Here is an 18,688-nt window from a genome sequence, read left to right as displayed (position 1 = left end):
CAACTTCATCTCAACTTTAAAGTTTAGATAAAGTTAAAACCCATAAGCTACAAATTAGAAAATCACAGTAAGGCAGTAATGGATAGTGATGAAAAGCTAAAAGTTGTGCAGAAGTAATAAAAAGAGACTGAAAGAAAAACCATAACCAGACAATTACAGAATAAACGATGATATTAGAAATGTTTTAAGAAGGAATTTCAATATGGAGTGAAGCTCAGTTGTATTAATAGGAATTTTATGTAGAGAAATTAAAGTATTTTCTGGCGCTACCAGGTTGATATTGATTAAAATTCAGTCTTAACCTTTTACTTTAGACCAGCTCACAGTACTGTAATACTGTAATACTGTGAGCTATACAAAGCAGGTATTTGTTGTTTTTCAAATTGGCCGCCTGTCACATGTGTTTTTTCTGCACTTATAAGAATAAACTTTGGATCTGAGAAGATAATCCTGCTCATGCATCTTCTCTGATCCTTTTGTTAATTGCAAGTTTGCATAATTGTTTACTTTAAAAATTTGCACTCACAACCTTTCTTAGATGCGAATGTAGTGTGAATGTAGACCAAAGGGCACAGACAACATTTTTTTTTCTTTTTTAAATTAAATTTAAAGACAGATCCCTGGTTAATTTTGATTTTCTAGGGAGAATAACAACTTAGAAGCACATTTGACAAGTTGCATCCCCAGAAAAATTTGTTGTTTAGGATACACACTGGTTTCTTTATTAAGGTGTTTCGATTTCATCTAATATTTCCCAAACTTTGAAAGAGCTTCTGTCAATTAGAACTTATGATTTATAAGTTAATTAAAACAAATCTGCCTATTATCCAACTAATCATTAGTCACAGATTTGCACAATGGTTTAATTACATCCTTAATTCCACATTAAACTCAGAAACTCTGTTCAAGAATTTGCACCTAAGGACTAATTTTAGAAAAAATAACAAAGGCAGATTAATAAAGTCACATTGTTAATTTTTGTTTGTATGCCTCTTGTCGTTTCACCACCATATCATTCATACAAACAATATTTGTTTTTATCTGCGCTCATTTATCCTCAGACTGACATATAGTATGCTCAAGGACAATTCAGATATATACAGTAGATTTCCAGGCTTGGGGTTAAGTTAATTAAGTTGCAGGGGACATGTGCCAATCAAGTAAACAAATGGCCTTCAGAGTGCAGCCCCACTGAACTGAAATGATTGTGTTTTTTATTTGAAGAGCAAAAAGAGAAATAAACTGAAACTGTTCTAAACTCAGGCATGCCTGGAAATATCTATTTGTCCAAGTGTGCAACAAATTTTGGAAGCAGTGCTAGACTAATTAACATTTTGTGCAGTGTGTCAAAAAAAACAAAACAAAACAAAAAAAACGGGAGGACTTTGATGGATGCTGACGGGACCCCCCCAGTCACGGGTGTGGCTACAGCAGACACACTGAACCAAACACTCTGGAACTCACAGCTCGACTAACTTAAAGTGCCGAAGCCAAAATCCCAAGTGAAAATGTCACAACAAGATGAGCATTAATCAGATTAATTACAGATCCCGTAGACAAGGTTATTAACAGTTTTGAGGTTGTTATTAAAAAAAAGGAATGTGTTAGATATTACTCACCTCTCTAAAAAGTAATGCAATAAGTTACTTAATTACTTGGTGGAGAAAATGATTTGTTACACTGCCCATTACATTACTTTCTCATCCATTGTCACATAATTACCTGTTAACAATATCAACTATAGGTTACAGTTCCACACACAAACTCTGTATCCTAATGAGGATATATATATCCTCATTATATATATAGGATCTTTCTTTTAGTGTTCACATATGAACACTAAGGTTGCAACAAAAAGAAAAGATGAAAAATAGCACGAGAGTCAGAAAACAATGAAAGAAGTTGATTTAGCAGAGAGATATTCACACCTCACATGTATTAATAACAATACCAACAAGCATACTAGATGCAGATAACAAATATACCAAAAAAATTAAAAATGCAAAGTGGTAAAAGAAAATCAACTAAAGACAGAACTAAAGCTGAAGCTATGAAACGCAAGAGCATCAAAGACCTGCTGAAACCTGCAACTTTCAGAGACACAGAGATGGATGAAACAGTCAGCCTGCTGAGAGAGGAGATGGCTAAATTTGAAAAAAAAAGAAGAAGAATTACTACTATTCCTCACAGACCCACTGACCAAATAGGAAGCAGTGTCTGAAGAGAATGTAAAGAGCAAACAGGTGATCCGTTTTTGCTTAAAGTGTCATCGGCCAGGACACTTTTCCACTGCTGCAGACGGAAAAGGACACCGCTAGAGGGGACAGAAATGGCAATCCAGTCTGTTGCAATTCTAAATTTATTAATACTTAAGCAGTTGACAAGTTGCTTGAAGTGTTTTGGAACTGAATAAAACTGCTGGAAAGAGAATTAAAGAAAAGTGGCAAGGCTAAAAAGACTGTAGGTTCAATGTATGCCAGAGATTTCTCACTAGGCTGCCAAACTCTGGCTGGGCTTGGGCCTTATTGGAAAGAAGTGTATGGTGGATTGTTTCTTTCAGGGGGGAGCAGAACAAACATTGTGGGATCCGGGCTTATACACTGTAAAAAAGAAAAAGTTGAGAAAACGTAAAATTTCAAGGCAACATGACGGAAGAGATTTTTGAGTTTTCTCAACTTTTGCCAACTATTGTTGACTTAACTAAGATTTTCAAGTTCTGCCAACTTGGATCTACTTGTTCACCTAATTAGGATAATCCTGTAAGTCTAACAAAGAAATTCTGGTTTCAATGCCATGTATTTCTGCCTTCACCAAACAAAGATATTCCTGTTGAATTAATATACAATTATTCCTCCAATGCCATGTATTCCTAAATTCACCAAACACACATATTCTTGTTGAATAATCATACAATTCTTACTCCAGTTAGTTGAAAATTTACCTATATAAATAAAGAAAAATGAATGCTGTTATCGTACTTGAAAAAACACTCAAACAGATATAGAATAAAACAAAGCACAACTAAAACGTATTTATTTTGTTCAACAGTGCTTTCAGTATATTTCAGAAGGTCATGGGTAGTGGGGTGAATTTCTGTAAAAAAGCAAACAAACAGAAAAAAACATGTTGCCAGTTTCTTTTGGGTGCTTTGAGCACCCCAGCAGAGACATTAAAATTCCAGAGTCCAGAACCAAAAAAGAAAAGTGTCCAGCAGCTTAGTCATTCACGCTCACACCCTGACTGTCTTGTAAAAGCTTAACTTAACTATTGCACACTACATAGGGTAGTGCAACAAACAATTGCCTATGTACCCAGACATTGACATTTTACATGGGCTTACTATGATGAACTACAGAAGTTAAAAGTTATTAGAAATGTTAGCATCAATAAACTAAAATTTACATTTCAAATGATCACTTATCCACTTCACCTTCATATTGACCGACCAGGTCAAAATGAACCATTCTGTTTTGACTGTTCCTTCTTTTCTCCCTTCTTCCTTTTCTCCCTCTTTCCTTCACTTATTCCTAATTAATTTTAAAAGTTCAAACACTAAATATGCAACTCTTTGTAACAGGTGAATGATTATATAGAGGGAAAGGGGTTGAACTACTGTTTTTTTTTTACACAGCTCTACAATGCACTTGAACAGGTTTAAGAACAAGTTAAACTCATGTCTGGCTTCCCCATTAATAGTCACAGCAAAAGCTTTGTTCTTAGAGACCTTATGCGCTGTGAGCATCGAGAGCCACCGAGCTCAAAAAAGATGGCCTGAATTGCTTCAAAGGTATAACTCATCTGCTTTGGATAAACAATGTTGAGGGCATACAGAAGGCCAAAGAGGTATGCCAAGGCAGTAGAGAGGTCTGGAATGTTATGTAGCACGATGTCCCCTTCCAACACAACAGCATGTTCTCGCACAGAAGTATTGGCATCGTCATTTTGTAGGATGGTGAGGATGGCAACTGATGCACCGTTCAACAATGGTTCCAAAATGTCAGTGTCCTGAAGAGAAGAAAAGTAAAATATGAATTATTGAAAGCTAAGAAAAATTAAAGACAAAATACATTTCTAAAGATCTTAACTTTAACCTCTATACCATGATGGTCATTTGACTCATCAACCTGCAGCCTAGAGCATCCTGGTGCCACGTGCACTTATGGACACTCTTATGTTCGAACAAGGTGTTCGTTATGGCCAAACTGTGATTTGCACAGAAGTCCAATAACAAAACACCGCTCGGGTTCAGATCAGGGAGGCCGTTCCTCCCACTCACGCCCCTCCAGGTCTCGCTGTCGTTACCCACGTGAGCATTGAAGTCTCCCAGCAGGACAACAGAGTTTCCAGGTGGAGCACCTTCCAGCACCCCACCCAGGGACTCTAAGAAGGCTGGGTACTCTGAACTGCCACTCGGCGCATAAGCGCAGATGACAGTCAGGACCCGTTCCCCGACCCTAAGGTGCAGGGAACAAACCCTCTCATCCACCGGGAAAAACCCCAATGTGCAGGCAGCAAGCCGAGGGGATTTTAGAATACCCACCCCAGCCCGCTGCCTCTCACCAGGGGCAACTCCAGACTGAGACAGAGTCCGGCCCCTCTCCAGGAGACTGGTTCCAGACATTTAAAAACATCTCATAGCAATTACTTTTGCTTGCATTACTTTTTTGTACTTACTAAGCACTTCAGGAAACCTGTGTTGCATCCTCTCTGAGGAAAATGGGCAGGCCTCTCAGTGCTGCTGTCTTTCGGTGGGACACAATGTCGGATGTCTAAAGAGTATTCAGTGGAAAACAAGCATTTAAATTAGTATAGTAACGTGGTGTACTTACACACAATGCAAAATCAGAACTCTTATAGTAATGAAAATAAAATACAGATCAGACCCAGCAACACGTAAAACTTAAAAAACAAAGTAATGACTGATGACATTCATTTCCATTGATGTGTTTTGACTGAAGCCAACATTTTTTTCTGTTATGACCAGAGATGGGCAGTAACGCGTTACTTGTAACGCGTTACTGTAATCCGATTACTTTTTTCAAGTAACGAGTAAAGTAAGGGATTACTATTGCAAAAACGGTAATTAGATTACCGTTACTTTCCCGTAGGAACGCTGCGTTACTGCGTTACTAAAACCGTGATTTTCTTGCGAGAATGTCTCATGACAGTGACGTAAGCGAGTGCGACGTGTGTGACAACAGCTGTGTGCAGATCAACAATGGATCATATATCGAGTGCTGGAGAGAGTATGAGCGTGCAGCGTTTAAAGCGTGGAAGTACTGACCTTACTTTGAGTTTGATTCCATAAAAAGTGACAAAAACATTAGTGTCCGTTGTGCGTGGGAAGAAAACTTCTTTTTACAGCGAAAAAAACCCCCTAAACTTCCAAGCAAGCACCGAGTGCGCTACGACGTAATGGGAAACTCACAGAGAAACTGCGGTATCCTTCCACTGACCGCTGTGGCACACCTGCACCAGGATAACCCTCCGCCTACCCTACTCCTGCTTTACAGGTGAAAATAGAGCAAAAGGACCGCTAGTCTTTGACTTTATTTATTTTCTGCTGTGTTTTACTTGCATCTGAAAGAGTGAAGGTAAACAATATATATATATATATATATATATATATATATATATATATATATTATGTGCTGGAATGTGCAGAAAATAGGTTTAAATGTTAAACTAATTTCTTCCAGTCAGAGAATGGTGCATATAATTAAAATTTTGCTTCATGCATAAAGTTAAAAGATTAAAACTAACAAAACAAGTTTTAAAAAGAGACTTTTCCATTTGATTACATTTTGTATGATGGATTATGTAGAAAAAGTAGAATTGGGCTGAAAGATCTATCGCTTTATCGCCTATTCAGGTTGTAAATCATGTTTTTAAAAAGTAACTAAGTAACTAAGTAATTAATTACTTTTGAAAATAAGTAATCAGTAAAGTAACGGGATTACTTTTTTGGGGAAGTAATCAGTAATTAATTACTGATTACTTTTTTCAAGTAACTTGACCAACACTGGTTATGACAAAGGTATACTCTCTTCTAAAAATGTCAGGTAAAGGAGCACTTACCTGTTCATCAAGTTTATCCAAGAGGTCTTCCATGTCCTCACCATGAGCTCCCTTCTTAGACCGGTATAGTTTCAGCAGGCCAGGCACAAATTTGTCGAGGGATGCATTGAAGGTCCCCAGGAGGTCTTTGCTTGTGATCCGATGAAATTCTTCAGATATCTAAACAAGACAATAACCAAAATATTGCCATTTATTCAGCACAGAAAATTCCTGGGTAGCTGTCTTGTACAGTCTGCACCATGTTATATGCCTGACTGTGTTATCAACAGCAAAACCTACTTCAAAAATCTCTCATGAATACACAATTTGCACAGGAATAGAAACACCCTCCACAAAAAACAGTATCAATATGCAAATACATATTATGTTCTACGTTGCACCAAAATCTGTGACGAATCAGATTATGTGACCTGCCTTAGTATTCTTTCCCTAAAAATCTCAGTCTATAGAAGTCCTATTTCCAGCACTAAAAGAAAAAAAAAATACATGCTAAGTCAAAATTATGAGATTGACTTTCTGTTCACAGGAAGAACAATTTCGATTTAGCATGGGGACTCTTTTCTTGTACTGGCAGAAATGTTCAGGGTAAGAATATTAGGACAGGTCAAAGAAGAATCTAATGGGTCACAGATGGGCCACTACTCTGAGCTAAAACCTTAGTATAGAAGTAGGTGAAGGCTGGAAATGTTAGGGATGCCCAAATTCAGAGGCTGCTTGTAGCCCGATTACGACACAGCGGCGCGACGAAGGCTGCCCAAATTCATAGTAGACTCCTCTAAATGCGTCCGAGAAATACGTCCTACTTATAATAAGCATCTCTTAAAATGTTTGCAATATTGAAACATTTCAATATAATGTAGAAAGAAAACGAGAAAAAAAAAGTTACAGATCGGACTCCCCGATCCTTATTGCGCATGTGCAAAGTCGGACTGTACAGACCGGGTCTACCTGTGGAATTAGTTTTAATATTACTCTTTCTGGGTCACAAAATAAACTTTTACGATATTTTCAGGCAATAATGTAGCTGTGTAAATTTCTAATATCTGTTCAATTTATTAAGACAACACATATTTGCAAAAGTGCTCCGACGTTTTTGGAGACGTCTGTTACCCACCAGCTCGATAGCTGGGGGGGGGGGGGAGTTCAATTAAGCCACTTAGATAACTTAAAAATGCTATTGTTGGGCTTTTTCAGTGTTTTACTAATTCCTTCCTCCCGGGTCCTTAGGAGGATGCAGTCTAGAACACATGGTAAACCACTATCACACAGCTCAGGTCTGCTCAGGCTCAGTTGAAAGTCCGTCTGGTTTAGTTCAAACTTGTTCAGACCACATGTGCCAGTCATCTACGGGGTTTCCCACTGGTTCCCAACTTGACTCAAAAACTCTGCTCAAAAGTTGATAATCTTTGTTATGCTGTCTAGAAAATGGTCCTCAAATCATCTCCTGTTGTCTAGGACAACAATGAAAGAAATTTGTTGGGTAGACAAGCTTTTTTAGGTTGTAAGTGGAAAGTTTTATTTCTAAGTCAGTTTAATTTAAAAACTTTAATGAAATCAACAATTACTAGTTATCGTTTTTACAGTGTAGGTGATTATTGTTAACAAGAAATAGGAAAAGTCCTGCTTTTCACATGTCCAGTTAAGAAGTACAAGTGAACTCCTGGGTGAAGGCTTTTGTTTGCAAACCAGGCACCCACTCTTTACAAGTTGGCTTGAGCTCAAGTTCAGACTGTGATTGAATAGTCAGATTTACTCATGCCAGTACTCATCTCCAAGGAGCCAGGAGTAGCAGATTATCAGCTGCACATAAGTTTCACCTGTGGTAGGAGAAGCCTTCTCTGTTGTCTCTAAGAAAAAATGTTTCATCCTCACAGTCCAGTGCTGTGATGAGAATGATAGGGAGGGTGTGCTCAAAGTTGGGAGGCCTAATACAGTGGGCTGGTAGGGTGGTGTGGACATGAACAAATACAGCTAAAATTTGTGGGACTCACCTCTGTCAGGTGATCCCCTAACCCCAGATCAATAGAAGGAGGTTATAAAAATGGTAGATGAAGTACTGCATTTTCAAAAGATCAGAATGATGTGGGTGTGATTCATCTCCTTTCTTAAGTAAATAATCAGACCTGGTGACATGTACCCAAACAACTCCACAAGACATGCTGAGTACCCTGAATGGGAGTATGGCTTTCAGTGTTGGACCAGGGCAAGGAAAATCATCAGGTGGAGGAGAGTAGCCATTCAGAGCCCTTATCACACCTTGAGTCTCATATAAGTAGGTAGAGAATTCCCTTCGGCTTGTCCTCAGCTCTAGCAGACTTCCAGTGGAGTATGGATGAGTGCTTATAAGTTTGAGAAACTGAATATCTCAGCCATATTTTGATGACAATCTAGTCCACAGCAGATGATTTGAGGACCATCCGCACCATATGAGGGAGGTCTTGAGTCACTACGGCACATAGTGATGGGATTTCCGGCTCTTTTTAGAGATCCGGCTCTTTCGGTTCGCCTCACTAAAAAGATCCGGCTCTTTCGGCTCCGAACCGGCTCTTCAGGTTGTTTTGTTGCTTTAATTAATTTATTATTAACAATAATATAAAATTATGCACAAAATGAATTACTAACGTAAAAAAAGTGGTTTTATTTATATATGTTTATATATAAATATATGAGGTGGCCCCTAGAGACAAAATGCGTACAAACTCCAAAAAGCACATACAAACTCCAAAACACATTTCTAGCATGAACTGAACTTCCAAAGCAGAGCTACTAGATCACTTAAATTACACAATTGAAAGCATGTGTGTATTGTTTGTGTATTTATACACAGGCACTCGTATATATTTAAATAATTTAAAAACAATGTTCATTTACCTGTTACTACCACACACCAAATCCGGTCATTGGTACTTGCTGGCTTGTGTAGCCACTAGGTAACAAAAGCTCAACACTACGCCTAGCATCCTGGAGCACTTCTGTTGTGTTTTGTGCGTGTTTTGAGTTTTTACGTGCTTCGGAGTTTGTACGTGCTTTGGAGTTTTTACGTGTTTTGGAGTTTGTACGTGTTTTTACGTGATTTGAAGTTTGTATGTGCTTTGTCTCTATGGGCCACCGTAAATATACTTTTATTTATTCACTCCACATAAAATGTAATAAATAAATCATATAATACAAAAATCAACTATTCAAATTTCAACTTTTAACTATTTAAATTTTCAGCTTTTTCCTTTTAAACAAATTTAAAGTGAACAACACAAAACACTGCAAACCACAACACAATTAAATATAAATTAAAATATGAAAACAAAAAGAACATGCATATTCTCTGTCATATGGGCCCGCATGAATAAACTTTCTGAATCCTTTATCATCTGCAACTGAAAATAGTTGTGGATGATTACTATACCTTTCTAATGTGACGTTGTTGTCCCTGGCTCTCTTTCTCTCTCTCTCTGGCTCTGTTCCTGTGCTACTGAGTGTAACTACCGCCCCTCCCCCCTCTTCCCAGCGTAAAGCACAAGGCTCGCGTGCAGAGTGAAGCAGAAAAAAGTGCGAGAGAGAGGCTGAGAGAGAGAGAAAAAACCCCCCAAAAAACCACGTGACGGCTCGCGATAAGGAGCCGGCTCGCGTCGTTCACGTCAAAGAGCTGGCTCTAAGAGCCATTTCGTTCCCGAACGACCCATCACTAACGGCACATGGTGTGAAGCTGACTCAAAAAAAGTGAGGTGATTAAAGATGAGCTGAAATTCTGCCCATCCATCCTCTGACGCTTGTCCAGGTCTGGGTCACAGATGCAACAATCCCAGTGGAGACACTTTAGCATTAGTTGCTTGTTTCCCAGTTTTGTCCTTTTAGTAACTAACAAAAGCTTGTGGCTATAGCTAAGGGTGGACATGTAGATTAACCCATACATCAGAAGCTTTCACTCTCAGCAGTCTCCTCACCACGGCAACCCAAGCATCATCTGTATCACTGCAAAGACTGTAATATTCTGTTTCATGCTTCCTCCCTCCAACTCATTCCCAAATAATAGTGAGCATGCCAAGCATTTCCAACTGATTAAAAATAGCATTTGAGTGCAATCTCCAATCTGCACTGATAGGTGTGGCTTGTTTTAGAGGTGATTTACAATAGTTGCACTGTTTTTTCAAACACAGGCACAGTTAGTTCATTTCAACAAAACATGCCCAATCTGCCAACACTAATTTAGAGTAGAACTGAGGGTTTCATTTTACATGGCTTATCACAACCTCAGTCCAAACACAGCAGTCCAGAACATGGCAATGCATCAGTTTTCATGATGGTTCGAAAATTTGTTTTGAAATAAGCTCCATGATGCAGAAACATATGCATGGCACTAGTTTATACTGGATGTGGCAATAGCATTACTTTTTTTATTAAAGATGATATGAAATGTCCCTCCACAAAAAATATTATTCATTATTCAGCTTCCTCAAATATGAAGGATGTTCCCATTTTAGTGATGATAAGCTTTCATCGATCCGTCATGAGTATTAGGTGTAATAATTATTATCAGTGTGATGGATATAAACACTAATGCACAATGACTGACAGAAAAGGTAAAAGACATTAGATATGGGCTGTAATTTGCGCCATTTTATGCCATTTTCTTAAATGGTGAACAAAACCAAATGGAAAATCTCATTATAACATTATGCCATCGATCATGTTCCTAAATTAAGAATAAAACAAATTTTATACTTAAATGTAGACGTAATCTGAGAGCAGAGGACCTTAAATCTCACAGTCATTTGTAGTAATGTTCAAAAAAATAGAAATTTGAATATGCCACAAGAAGAGCCTTATTTTACAGATTGTCTACAGAGTGAGAAATTTCATTGCTGTGAAAAATTTTTTTAGTTTAGAAAATTAAATATATCATTTTACTTTAAAATCCTCAGGGATACAAAAGCTTGTTTCTAATATGCCATTAATGTTTGAATAACAGAATGTAAACACAAATTAATGACCTCAGACATGTTACGTTTCCCATTAAAAAGACTGAAAGACCACAACGACAGTGCAACAGCTTGTAAATAAATAGTCAGAACCCTCATTTAAGAGTTTTGCGTTGGATGATACACGTGGTAAAACACAGATTTATACAGCCTTTGTGTCAGTTTTTTTTTATTTCTTGCATGCATGTTTGGAGAAAAAGAAAGGTATTACTAGGTTCTTTTTAGATATCAGAGGGAACCAGTGTCTCCACTATGCTACTAGAAAAACTAATGAAGCCAAATGTAAACACCTCCTTTGGAGCAATAGGGAAATTATGTGTCAAGATGGTAATTGTGGAGCAAAAACAAAAAACCCATAATACTTCAATTTACTAATTTTAGATTTGAGTATAAACTTTCTGAGTGGTCAAAAATGTATTTAAAAAATCCACTTGTCTCACATTAAGGTTGTGCTGCCATTTTCCTTTCTGTCCATTTACTGAAAACAAGTCATTCACTCTACATGATATGAAAGATGGGGTAGACATTTTAATAAACAGTCCCAAAGTCTGGCAAAGCTGCTGTCAGATGTGCAGCTGGTAGAATGTTTGATATTCACAGTTTTCTGCACCCCAAATTTGTCCCTCAGGCTTAGATAGTCTCTGCTGAGTCCTACAGTAGCATCCCTGGACAGTTCAGACAGTAACCATGTTTAAAAAACAGTTTCAATTTTTATAGGTACAGTCTCTGAATGTCTTGTTTCTAATTTGTAGTTAGGATGAGCTGTTGTCTGTCTATGTTGCCAAACAGCCGAAGGAAGCAATATGTGACAAAATGAGATAATTACCGGTAGTTTGACCGGTAGTAAAAGGGCACCATTTATTGTTATGCTTGTGTTTGTTTATGCAGATAGATGAGATGTGAACACAGTGTTGATGGAGAATCCAAAAGCCAAGTCTGAGACTATGTCCACACGAATGCGTTTTTGTTTGAAAATGCATTGTTTTCTCTCCGTTTTGGCCTCCTGTCCACACTGAGATGGCGTTTCCACCAAGGAAAAACACAGCATTTTGAAAACGCTCACGAAAATGCATACATTTCAAAACGGAGCTGTCCCGTTGCACTGTGGACACTCAAAAAAGCAGACTTTCTAAAACGATTACACATTTTAGTCATGTGGTGCAGTCATGTGACCAATTAAACAAAGATAGCGGAGTGCATTATACAGCAGTTGTTTTGATTGCTCTCAATTTTTACGGCCCTAAAAAAGATTAATATCAGTTTGTACATGCTCCAGATAGCTTTTCTTCAAATTCTTTAATTCTCATTCGCTTTTGCACATGAGCAGTACTGGAACATAAGCGTTTTTGCCCGTTTCAATGTGTGACTACCAACAAATATGTGCATCCATTCAATCATTCATTAGCTCATTCATGGCTTTTTTTCACTCTGTGAAAAGGACTGAAAACGCTAGTGTAGTCAGTACAGACTTTCAAAGTCAACAGTTTACCACTTGGTGTACATTAAGGCTTCCCCTGATTCTTTCATACAAAGATTTTAAATATGAAAGAAAACAAAGTCTTTGATCGGAATAAATAAAAAAGACAAATCTGGGTCCACGTATAACATCAACGATACTAAAGCAGGACCAGCGCTGAAAAAGATACCACAAAACTCTTTTTTGACATAGTTTGATGTCAATGGGCAATTTTGTGGTCGAGTGGTATGAAGGCCTCTTGATGAACAGATGTCAGGTGTTTGCATAGATGAATTTTGATCTCTTTCGTTTGAGTAACACAGAATGAAAAACCAGGATATATTTGCACTAAAACATGAAAAGAACAGCATTACTTACTTAATGGGAACTTTAATTGATGCACACCCTCCAGCAAGTTGCTGGCCAGATTTTCAGGAGCAATTTGGTAATTTGGGTATACTGTCCATGGGGATCAAACTGTGACTAAATAATGAATGACCCGTTCTCTTTCCTGAACCTCAGCCACTTTTGCTAGTGTTCAAGTTTATCTACATCTAAATGTACCTACTGCCCTATAAGCCTTAATTTTGAGTCTCTTTATTAAAGTAACTTAATTTAACCTTCTTGCTTTTTAAGTCTGCATTTGCATTTTCCATTCCTCCTGTCCTTTGTTGATATAGACAATTTCTGTGTAATCCCAGGTTTACATGCAGCCTACAAAGGGACACTGCAGTGGACAGGCACTCACATAACCTGCTGCTTTTCTGCTTTTGCAATCCTGTGGTTCATTTGCTCACACTGTTGTGTACAAGTTACGAGTAATCAGGTTACTGATGTTCCATACAAATATTCATCCATCGAAACCATTCTCTTTGGTTATCCTTATCAGGGTCACAGGTGGGCTGGGGCCAATTCATAATAAGCAAAATTTTTAATAATGTGTGTAATTATATATTCAAGTCCAATCATGCACATGGTGTGCTTGAAACCATGATGTAAATATCAAATTCATATATTTGTTTCTGGAATTAGACTGTCACAATTTTCCTACCATGCCCCATTAAAACAGAGTTAGGGTTACGTTGTGGAAAGTGAAAAAAAATATTGGTTTGTTTTAAGTGATATTTAAAAAGTGAACGCATGACTGCTCTTTAAAATATATTGATAATGCTAATGTTCAGTCTAGCCATACATAAAAAGAGTCTTTATCAGCTGTAGTGATATGTGCCGTTTGCTTAAACTAAATGGCTTGTTGTGCTCAAAACACCAAAAACATCTGTTTGATCAATGATTTGTTGTTGAGTTTCTTGTCAGAACTGTTTTCTTCCTGTTGAACTCCACCTTATATAAATACTCAACACATCACTCTGCCCTACACATACATGGGTAGTTTGATGAACGCAGCCTTTTCTATATGTTTTGGCCTTCACCTACACATAAATTGAATCTCAGGAAAATGGAGCTTTTCAGATTTTCAAAAAACACCCATATAGATGTAGAAGTAGCTTTGACCGAAGAAAGCATCTATGCTCAAGCTAGCAAAACATTTCTGTATAACATCTGACAGGGCGGCGGGGAGGAGGTGTTGCTTCTACTTTGCAAACATTCTTGAGCACCTATGTCCCATTTGGATCAACAGCTCAACAGCTCAGTATATTATATGAATAAAATCATAGCTTAGATGCTGCTTTTGTTGGGGTAGAACCAGCTGAACAGCTTGTTTGAGGTGGTGAGTTATATAAATGTAGGTCTGAAAGGCATGCTGACAGAATATCAGTAATATGTGAAGACCTGTGTTAGACTGATCTAGAGGAATGATTATTGCTTATACATTTTAATGCCAGAAATGTCACGGGTTGCTCTGAGGATCCACACGCAGGACTCTGGAGTTGCGATTTAACAGAGAGAGTTTTATTTACAATTTCTTCACCAAGTGTATTTACAGGCAGTGCGAGAATTGTGCTATTTACAGGGAAATCACACACACGTCCACTCAGACCTCTCTCCACACTCCACACGGGGACGGGCACGGGGAATCTAGAGACACAGAAACACACGTTAACATCTGATATGTCGGCACGGCAAACTTCGGCTAGACTTGTACTAACGAGAGTCTTCACAACAATCCAGCATCGAACAGCAGACCTCCTCCCTGTTAAATATCAGCTGGTCTGATAAGGCCCAGGTGTTCCCAATCCAGGAAGGGGTGGGCCAAGAGCGTGAACCCACCATGAGTTCCGCCCCGGCAAAACAGGAGAGAGGGAATAAGACGATCAGCGCCTTGCTGATCCCGCAGGTCGTGACAAGAACAGTGCAATTAGGAACTTGACAATGAAAAATAAAAGGTATGAGTATAGAGCAGGGAGTAGGGAAAGAAAATCCCCTGTGGTGTCATAACAGTCAGATATGAGAAAAAAGATATTCTTTTTCTGACCTTTAGGGTGATTTTTTTTTAAACCTCTGCTTGTTGAATTAAAAACCTTTTAAGTGTTACACTTGTAACAACAGGGATACATTTTCCAGGACCTGAACTGAACCTTTGCTTATTTCAAAATGAATCTCTTCCAAATTAACGACATTTGGATGAACAGTTTTTTGATTTTGGCTATAGGTTTGCTATTTGTTAATACCAATGCTTCGTCTTTGTTGGATTTAATTAAGTGTGCCTATGCCAAGAGGCACACTTATTACTATTCCTCAGATTTATTCTTCTTCTTCTTATTATTATTCTCCAGTTTCCGCTAGTGGTGTGCGATACTGCATATTTTGGTATCGATCCGATACCAAGTAAATATGGGCCAGTATTGCCGATACCAATACTGATACCTTTCAATAAATAAGGTGGATGCCTCATTGAATTGCTAAATCGCAATTAATTTTCATGACCTTAAGTGTTTTTTGTGATTTTTCCTTTTGTATTATTAATTACTTAAAACCCAGGACATAATTAGGAGAAATAATTTATTTAGAATTAAATAAAAAATCCTTTATTATTGTGGCGGGCTGTGGTCTGCGATGCTGCTGCAGGTGCTTTACAGAGGCAGAAAACAGACATTAAAATCTAAAACAAAACAAAATCAACCAAAAGCGAGTTTAAACAGATAGGTTTTTAACTGCTTTTTAAAAGACATGACTGAGTCCACAGATCTCAAACTCAAAGGGAGTGAGTTCCAGAGTCTGGGAGCCACTGATACAAACGCTTTGTCACCTTTTGTTTTTAACCATGTATGCGGGACAGCCAGCAACCCCTGGTCACAAGACCTCAGGGACCTGCTGGGGTGATAGGAAAGAAGAAGATCACTTAAGTAAGTTGGAGCTACACTGTGCAGGGCCCTATAAGTCATGATTATGATCTTAAATTGGACCCTGAACTTGACAGGGAGCCAATGCAGTTGAATCAGCAGGGAAGTGGCATTGGAGTATTTGTGATGCTTTGTCAGAAGCCTAGCAGCAGCATTCTGAACACCCTGCAGTCGTTCCAGGGAGGCATTACTTAAGCAAGTAAACAAGGAATTACAATAATCTAAGCGAGATGAAACAAAAGCATGAATAATCATTTCCAATTCAGAACGTGACACAATGGGACTCAGCTTAGCGATATTTCCTAAATGGTAAAAACAAGAGCGAACCAAAGATTTAACGTGTGTGTCTAGCGTCAGAGCTGGATCAAATCTAACACCAAGGTTCCTAATGGATGATTTAATATAGGAAGCAAGAGGGCCTAGATTTTTAACCACGAGGGGAACAAATTTCTCAGGAGCAAAGACAATGACTTCTGTTTTATCAGCATTTAGTTGAAGGTAATTACCAGCCAGCCAATCTCTAACGGAATCTAAGCAGGACTGCAAGATTTGGAGCTTAGAAACATCAGGTGGCCTAAAAGAGATATATAGCTGAATATCATCTGCATAACAATGATATGAAATATCAGAGAAAGAGCTAAGACGTTGCAGAAGAGGGAGTAAATACAACAAAAACAATAATGGTCCCAAGACAGAGCCCTGAGGCACCCCATAGGCAAGAGAGCTGACGGAGGATCTGAACTTAGAGGTAGCCACAAAGAAAGATCGATTTGACAAATAGGATTTAAACCATTCCAATGCGGTACCCGATACACCCACCCAGTGGTTTAATCTATCTAACAAAATAAGATGATCAACAGTGTCAAAAGCAGAGGTCAGATCCAGCAACATCAAAACAGTGCACTCTCCAGCATCATAATTCATCAAAATATCATTAGACACTCTAAGAAGTGCAGTTTCGGTAGAATGAGTCTTACGAAAGCCAGATTGAAATTTATCAAGAACGTTGTGTTCATCTAGAAAATCTGTGAGTTGCTTGGCCACAACCTTTTCTAAAATCTTGGCAATAAAAGGCAATTTTGAGATGGGTCTGTAACTGGAAAGCAAAGAAGGATCAAGTTTAGGCTTTTTTAAAAGTGGGTGAATGACAGCACTTTTACAGTAAACAGGGACCTGACCAGAGAGTAGAGATGCATTAATACAGTGGTTCCCAAACTTTTTTCGGTGGGCCCCCCTTTGTTTTACAGAAAAATGTTTGCGCCCCCCCTCGCGTGCACGGACATTTGCACGCATGCATTCACGCACGCGCGCACACACATGCACGCACGCACTAACACATCCTCCAACCACACACACCCATATTTTGCTCAATTGCGGTTTATTTCACACCTCAAACATTTAGTAAACAATTAAGCAAATACAAGTAATCTGCGATAAATTACAGGTAGTAAGAAAATAAACTATTAACTCTTTTACGCTACGTCCACACCTACACGGTTATTTTTTAAAACGCAGCTGTTTCGTCCACACCTAAACGGCGTTTGAATCACCGAAAACGGAGATTTTTTAAAACAATTTTTTTTGCGTTTACGTGAGGACGAGGAATACAGAGTTCCTCACGCAATGTCAAAGGTATGTGCCTTTTTTCACGTCACGCTGTATGCCACGTTATTGTTTACATGAGATGAATTGCAGAATGGCAGATAGTCAGATTAACAGTATTTTGTCTCGATCTTCAGGTTTTACACACTTACATATAAACACGCAGTTACTGTCCCTCTATTTAGAAAGGCAGAGGCGTCACGGTGTGATTATTTTACGTGTTTTTTTTCCTGTGTAATAATATTCAACATTGCTATCAATATATTTGTCAAAAAAAAAGCCTCTCTGTACAAAATGAGTTTAAAAACATAAACAGCTGTGGGATACTGTTTGTCTGTGATTTGAACCGAGGGAACAAATCGTGGCAGGATGAGCCTGATATTATTTGTATCCCCCTGTAACTTTACTGTATAAAGAGCTAACTTCTCTAAAATGTCAGGAGTAGTTAGTCATTACAACAAGTGTTTGTGAACTAAAAATCAAGAATGTGAGATACTGTTTGTCCGTGATTTAAACAGCCCAGCACTGCTCCCGACACAGGGAAAACCAATTCTGCAGGGAGGCCTACCTCGGCACTTGTGCAGGTGAAGCCAAAAGGAAGATATGCTTCATCATATTTTCTAGTCTTTGGCTTAGAATGAAGTTGGTTTGGAAACATATTCAGTGATGCTTCATCTCCTGCTTTGCGTTTGTCTAGGCGCCCCATGCTAGCAGTGTCCAAGCGTTTTGTTCTTTTTCCCTTTTCCTGCAATGGCTCTGCGCCCCCCCTAAGGGGCGGGCCCCACACTTTGGGAAGGTCTGCATTAATAATTTTAAGAACACTAGGACCAATAGACTCAAAAACATTTTTAAGTAAAGACCCAGATAAAATATCAAGGGGGCAAGAGGATGATCTCATTGAAGTGACCAGCTTCAACAACTCAGGTAAAGACACTGGTGAAAATCTTTCAAATATGACAGGCTTAAGTAAAATCGGAACAGGCAAATGGTACATGGAGGGAGAGATTTTGCTCCTTACACTGCTAACCTTTTCAACAAAGAAGGAAAGAAAATTTTCACAGTCTTCATTCAAAGAAATAGGGACAGCAGCAGAAGCCGGAGCAACAATATCCCTGATTGTGTCAAATAGAACCTTAAATAGAACCTTAAGGGTTACCTCTGCTCCTAGAGACTAGGTTTGAAAAATAAGCAGACCTTGCATCACGAATTGAAATGTTAAAAGAAACTAAAACGTCTTTTAAATAAAAGAGATGAACCTGTAAACGAGTCTTTCT

The sequence above is a fragment of the Neolamprologus brichardi genome, chromosome 2 (assembly GCF_056152115.1).
Source record: "Neolamprologus brichardi isolate AB-2024 chromosome 2, ASM5615211v1, whole genome shotgun sequence".
Classification (NCBI taxonomy): domain Eukaryota; kingdom Metazoa; phylum Chordata; class Actinopteri; order Cichliformes; family Cichlidae; genus Neolamprologus; species Neolamprologus brichardi.
Note: the sequence above shows the minus strand (reverse complement) of the source record.